This window comes from Lucilia cuprina, chromosome 2 (genome assembly GCF_022045245.1).
Source record: "Lucilia cuprina isolate Lc7/37 chromosome 2, ASM2204524v1, whole genome shotgun sequence".
NCBI lineage: Eukaryota > Metazoa > Arthropoda > Insecta > Diptera > Calliphoridae > Lucilia > Lucilia cuprina.
Window position 1 is genome coordinate 57,352,577 of NC_060950.1, and position 7,954 is coordinate 57,360,530.

Here is a 7,954-nt window from a genome sequence, read left to right on the forward strand (position 1 = left end):
ACTCGACAACACCTCCTTTTTGTGCATACCAAATTTCATTAAAATCGGATTAACCGTTTAGAAGTTACCGAATTATTTCCCTCTTTTTTTTCCTATACCACTGTGTGACGTAGTACCATTTCCTCAAAATCGTTGTAAACAACTTTTGTCTTTCGAGATTTGACAGAGTTTTTATAGAAACTTTCGCCTCGAATTTACTATATGGTACTATATGGTTCCCTCTGAGCGTACCATGATATTAAAACCTCATCTTGGTGTAACTGCAATCCCGGAGAAAAGAGGTGTAACCAGTACCTCTGTCTGCCAGTACTATAAACTAATGAGGTCCAATGTATTCTTAAGCTTTCCTTAACGGTTCACAAGCTTCATGACATACAAAACTTGGCCTAATATTTTCGAAATTATTGTCTTTTATTTTTCCATCATTTATTGGAGAATTGACTTCGAAGTTCGCCATATCGAGAATGATTAACTGTAGACATATGATAATGGGAATCACGAATTTGAAACTTCTAAAATCTAGATATTGTAGAATAGACTTCTGAAAATCTTCTTATCCGACTTGGACTGATACTTTTTTGGCTTTCAAATGTTTGATTAATCCATCGCCTTCAATTTATGCCCAAAACATTATAGATTTTTGCCTATTCTAACAGACCCTTACCTATTCTCAAATACATAATATATAAAATGCAAATCCTAAGTTATAGACCAAAAAGTTTCCCACCTAAGTTGAACTGAAATTTGTTTGACTTTAGAGAGTTGCACAAATCCATCGTCTTAAATTTACCTCCAAAACATTAGAGAATTCCCCCGTAACCTAACAGATCTGGCAACCCATTTTTTCATCAATTGCATCTTACTCCAGAAAGCCTTTAAAAAATTATTCACATTTACAATCACGTCTTAAAAATCTCATATAACAAATCGCATAATTATAAAGCAGTTCGCATTCGTCCATCATTTACCGCCAACTTTACACTCTCTCAATTTTTTAGTTTGGTCTGTATCACTATATTTCTCCACTTCCAATTCAAATATTTCGATTTTAATTTTCACAGCTTTTTCTGTGGCACTGTGATTGCTGCCCATAACCACATATCAATATCCAAAGTATTCAATGATAAAGGAGAAAGACAGAGGAAAGGAAGAGGATGAAAAAAATATTGTTTTGTCTGATATGAAATATTTACCATTAAATGTAGTTTATTATACAAAATATTTAAGATTGAATCGTATAAATCAAAAATGTTCTGTATGTGTATGTGAATTTCATCAAGGTGCAATGTTAATGGAATTATTTCTTTGTGTGTGTGTGTGTGTGTTGGTAGAGGTTGGTTGTCTGGCATTTATTTATATAGATTATAGAAGATATTTACAGGAAATGCTATTTGTATGATTAAGCGACTTTTATGTGGTGAACTAATGGGAAATTATTAATTTTGTTGTGATAAGAAATTGTATGAAATGTAGTTTTATTTAATACAGTTATGTTTAGTTTAAGATGATTATTTCAATCTGAAATATAGTATCCGATGCATGATTGTTGGACTATATAAAAGCTTTAAAAATTGTTACGAATACATAATCGATTACTGATTGGTGTTTCAGTTTGGTAGACCGAAAATGGCGTATTAGATTCCCACTTAAGGCACCGATTAAGAAAAGAAACATCGGTGTATTTCTTCGGATTTGGTTTATGTACATTCTTCTTTCAAAGCAACGAAGTTTGGCATAACGATCTAATTTTCTTCATTAGCAAGAAAATATGGCGAATGATGGACGAGTCACGCAAGTCATATCTACAACAATTATGTCGTAAGTGGCCACCGGAAGGTTAGTAGTTGCTATTTTAGTTTGGTAGTCCGGAGATTCCAACCTAAGGTACTGAGTACACAACAGGCCTGAAAGAGGCATAGCTGTATTTGTTCGGATTTGGTATTTGTCGAAATTTACTTTACAACTTAACTGTTATCATTAGCGGATAGTGTATACTCGGAATCCACTCAAAAAGAGTTTGTTTGTCTATCTGTATATTTGTCTATCTATCTATCTATCTATCTATCTATCTATCTATCTATCTATCTATCTATCTATCTATCTATCTATCTATCTATCTATCTATCTATCTATCTATCTATCTATCTATCTATCTATCTATCTATCTATCTATCTATCTATCTATCTATCTATCTATCTATCTATCTATCTATCTATCTATCTATCTATCTATCTATCTATCTATCTATCTATCTATCTATCTATCTATCTATCTATCTATCTATCTAGAAATCATAAATGAAAATATTATCGCCTTTCAACACTCCATGTAAAACTCTGTTCGTTTCAATTTCTTTACAAAATTATTTCAAAAGACACAACATCACTCAACATTGCATGATGTTCATTTTAAAATAAAATGTGAAATTCAGTTGTTGTCGTTATTGCTTTGCGAAAGTTTTATTTTCTTTATTGAATGACAAACAACAAAACCAACAACAACCAGAAAAAATAAAACGTTTTTATATAAAATCTACAATAAAAGCAACATCATCAACTGCCTTCAAATAACATCAAGTTTTTGGTTTCTTTGCATTTTTTTTTTTTTTTTGGTACGTTGATGATTCGTGAAGTCCGGCTGGATGCGCTTCGTTTGATTGTTTGCAGGAAGATGACTGTAGTGCAAAAAACTACAACAACATGGTACAAAAATGAAAAAAGGAAACCCACGTTAAGTTTATTAAACGCGCCTCAAATGCAAAATTTAACAGATTTTTTGACAGTGATTTCTTAATTTAAATCACCGCACCAGTAACGGACATTTGAACAGGGGCAGTCTGTCAGGGCAATGCAAATAAAATAAGGCGCCACATTGTTGTTTTTTTTGGAATAATTTTTAATTTTATGTTTTATGGATTCATGCAACAACATGCTGCAGTTAAAGCTGTGAAAAGTACGAGTGAAATATTTGAAAAAAAAACACATTTTGCATAAAATTGCTTTTGATTGCTTTTTTTTTTGGTTAAATGTATTTTATTAAGGCTTTTAATGACTGTTGATGAAACCACCTCCTCTTTCATCATCGTCATCATCATGATCGGCATCACCAGCCAGTAACATCATCTTTGGCACCCATTAAAAATTGCTGTGGAAGGTAGTCATTGTAGTCTCATTTAAAATCACTTTAGACCTCGTGTTATGAATAAATAATCGCTAAAAGTCATGGCAGTCCATACTGTCAGTCATTTATGTAAAAAAAAAAAACATCGAAAATAAAGAAAGAAAAGCCAACAAACCGATTCAAACAACAGCATCTCAAATTCAGGCAACAAATGGACGGACAGCACAATGGTTAGATGCCTTAATAGTCTTGGATGGTTTATGGTGTTTTAATCTTTATTCACAAATACAACATACACTCCAAACTCATATAACATATACTTACTCGTCCACTTATTGCATTTTGGGAAGCTCATCGTTGTTGAACATCTCTTTCGCATCTTGTTGATTGATGGCAGCTGTTTTATGGCTTTTTGCATGCAAGCCATCATCGTCATCATCACTCTTTGCCGTCTTCATCATTGCCAACAACAGCAGCAGCAGCATAATCAACAGACTCATGGTTTAGCAATCAACTTAAACGAGACTCCGGTCTCCTCCATATTCTTTCTCTTGTCCTTATATTCAAAGTGAGGTCACTTTATGCCCTCAAGTTATGATGTGTTAATAATGGCGCTTTGTGATTTATTGTAGGCGTTCCAGTTAGCTGATTTTGTTAGTTTTTTCCAAGGAATAGTTTAGAAGACATAAATTAAAAAAAAAAAAAAAACTAATAGCATAACTCTAGTGTGGGATTAAAGTTCATCGTTTATTGAGGTTAAATTATAACGCTTTTTTAACTTCTTGATTTTAGAAACACATTAAAGAGTTTAATTGTTCATAATCGTTTTCTACATATATTTTGGAGTTTAATTTTAAAGGGAATATTTGATTTATTAAAAGGTAAGCAAATGATTGAGTGAGTTAGTTAGTTAGTTAGTTAGTCAGTTAGTTAGTTAGCTAGTTACTTAGTTAGTTAGTTACTTAGTTAGTTAGTTACTTAGTTAGTTAGCTAGTTAGTTTATTAGTTAGTTAGATAGTTAGTTAGCTAGATAGTTTGTTAGTTAGTAAGGTTAGGCTGATAGGAGGATGTATACTACATAAAATCCGAAGAAATACACCTAAGCCACAATTGGGCCTGTTGTGCGCTCCTTTTCAGGAGAAAAGAAAATTACTGAATGAATTATTTTTCAGTGTTCAGAAACTCAGTTTCCTGAACGTAATTCCTAAGAATCTTCCACTCAGTATTAGTCAGGAATGTTATTTCCGGAATAACATCACTTCCAAGATACTTGGATCAAACTTCGATGAATGCCTGGCTCGTAATCCTGTGTGTCCACTTAGAATACGTACCATCATACTAACTTTAGACATGCTCATTTTGAGGAGAATTTTTGTCTTGCTCTCATCAGGGTCGAATGGTTTTGCGTTTGTCAGGTTAACTGCCTCGAGCTCCCTCCCCTTTAAAGCTATTGCATTCCTCCTTTCGTTACCGACTATTCCCGAGTGGGCTGGTACCCATATGAGTATTCAGTTAAAGCTTTCTTAGATTTAGTTCTATCAGCTGATATCGCCCTAAATGCATTCTGTCTATCGGTAAATATATTTAGCGCTGTGGGCGCTATATTTATTCTATTCCAATTTACACATTCCGTTATTGCTTGTACTTCTGCCTGGAAGCTTGTGTTATGATATGGTAAATGGTTGTATATTTCTGTTTCTGGATCTTCAATATAGAATCACAACCCCACTTTGTCCCCCGTGTAACAACGGATTCCTACTGGTATTTGTTCTAATGTTCTGGTGATCTATCTGGGATCAGCGTTTCATAGTTTCCGACATATTTTGTGTCTGGTATACAATCCCGTACTTGCGATGATTGTGTTTAACCTTCCAATATGTCCAGTATACATTGATGACGTGTCCTATAACCGCTTATGGCCAGTTCGCCTAAAGTAAAGAGCCGTTCGGCTCATAGTTAGTTGGTTAGCTAGATAGTTAGTTAGTTAGTTAGTTAGTTAGTTAGTTAGTTAGTTAGTTAGTTAGTTAGTTAGTTAGTTAGTTAGTTAGTTAGTTAGTTAGTCAGTCAGTTAGTAAGTTAGATAGTTAGTTAGTTAGTTTGTTAGTTTGTTAGTTTGTTAGTTTGTTAGTTTGTTAGTTTGTTAGTTTGTTAGTTTGTTAGTTTGTTAGTTTGTTAGTTTGTTAGTTTGTTATTTTGTTAGTTTGTTAGTTTGTTAGTTTGTTAGTTTGTCCCCCGTGTAACAACGGATTCCTACTGGTATTTGTTCTAATGTTCTGGTATTCTATCTGGGATCAGCGTTTCATAGTTTCCGACATATTTTGTGTCTGGTAAACAATCCCGTACTTGCGATGATTGTGTTTAACCTTCCAATATGTCCAGTATACATTGATGACGTGTCCTATAACCGCTTATGGCCAGTTCGCCTAAAGTAAAGAGCCGTTCGGCTCATAGTTAGTTGGTTAGCTAGTTAGTTAGTTAGTTAGTTAGTTAGTTAGTTAGTTAGTTAGTTAGTTAGTTAGTTAGTTAGTTAGTTAGTTAGTTAGTTAGTTAGTTAGTTAGTTAGTTAGATAGATAGTTAGTTAGTTATTTAGTTATTTAGTTACTTAGTTAGTTAGTTAATTAGTTAGTTAGTAAGTTAGTTAGTTAGTTAGTTAGTTAGATAGTTTATTTTATTAGCTGTTTTCTAAAACTTTTCGAAAATAAGTGCCAAACAATTTTTGGAAAAAATTTAAATTTAAAAAAAACGTTTTTCTTCATATTTTTGATCTCATGTTATTTGTTTCGAAACGATGTGTTGAAAGTTCTCATTAAAAATTGATTTCAACAGTCAGACTACCGGTCAAACGGTAATCGGTTATTGAGGTTGCGGCCCTAAAAATAATCAAATAAGACTCTGGAGTATTACGATACTTTTGAACAACCAAATAGTATCAAAAAAGTATTATCGTACCAATTTTGCCATCCCTTGTTTATACCATATTCGAAACTATCATCTGTATAGTCTGAAATATATTTAGGAATCTATTTTCTATGGGCAGTATTCCATAGTATGTTCCATAGTTTCATCTAATACTTTTTATATTCTATTCTATTTATATTCTTTAGTTTTAACTTAAATCTTAATTGTATAGGTTGGCCTGGAAAACTACAAATATTAAAAAAAGTAGCAAAAATTTAGCTACTGAAATAAACCATTTAAAATTTAGCATAATTTTCAAATTTATTTTCTAAAAGAAACAAACCAATTTAGCTTTAGGCTATTTTCTAAGATTAGGGGCATTCAACTTACTGCTTTCAAATGTGATAACACCCATATGAGTATAAATCACATGTCAATATGACAGCTAAAACATTTATTAATACTTCAATTTCGTCTCCAAGTAAAATATTGTACATCTATACATGAGATTGTATAAAAATATGGAACTAAACGCAAAAAAAAAATAACTGGTAAAACCTCCTTTTGGCCAATGATGTTAAGAAACGAACGAAAAAAAAATCCGAAATTACTAAAGATTTACACAAACCAATGACGGCACTGATCTTAGATTTATGACGATAATAATTATAAATTTGTTAATTGATTTATTGTATGGATATAAACACCTTCTATATTTATATGAACGTAGATTTATACTCGCGCTTCTTGGGATGAGTATTAAAATATAAGAAATATATTGAAAATTTATGTGATCATATGAGGCAGTTGAGTACTCTACACTACATAAAATCAATGTCGAGTCTTCGAATGATATGAAAATTACAATAGTGAATGAAATTTTTAAATAATGTTTTTTATCCTTTTAGTGGATGATAATTTATGATCATATTAGGGAGAGACTGAGTTCTACAAAAGTTGATCAGAATTGAAAAAATTTTCAAATATTTTTGTTTTACTGTACTGTAGGGTATCAAATACATTGACGATGGAGATTAATTTCTGCAATTTTTACATAAAACTAAAAAAAAGAAAACCGCGAAAAAGAACACTTCTTTCTCTCCTCTAGAGATAATTTAAAGACCTGTTGATCAGGAATTTTTAGAGGTTGATTGGTTTTACTTAAAAAAAAACATAAATAAATTTTTAAAGAAAAAAAAAAAACGCAAATATAAATGTTTATGCGACCTCTGACAACCATTGCTTATAATATATAGAAAGAAACCTGATGATCATCATTTTGACGATGACGATCTTTATGATGCTTACAGAAAAGGACAACAGAAACAGTCAGTTTTAAATGAAGTTTAACACACATTCAAGAAAACATACATTTCTATATGAAAATACAAATTTATAATAAAAATGATAAACTGCTGTCCTCCTGGCTACATACTCTTCTTTAAAGAGTCAGTTTTTTTTTTGAGAACACAACATCAACCTCCACAATGTGTTGTTTTTTTTTTTGCGATCTTATTTACGAGTATTTCGTATGCAGTGAGTATATTAATCGTAAGTATGTGATCATTCGCTTGTATGTACATACATATGTATGTTTAAGAGTATCTTTATAGAAGTGAATCAAATGAATCCAACATACACAATTCAAGCCGAGACGTAAATTAATTATTAATCAACGAAAATAAAAGCCAATGAATGACTTAAGCCAAAATAAAACAGAGAGAAAAAAACAGAGATGGGGAGACTTTAAAATGGCTAGCGGGTCAAATGAAGACCGGAATGGAAGTAAATCGAAATATATCACAATAAGCTATACCAAGAGCAGGATACCGATCAGAGAATAGGGCTCAACAGAACCTATATTAGACCAAATTATAATTCCGACTAATGTCCAGACAATCAATAATATCAAAAGCAAGTTATAGATCAGAGAG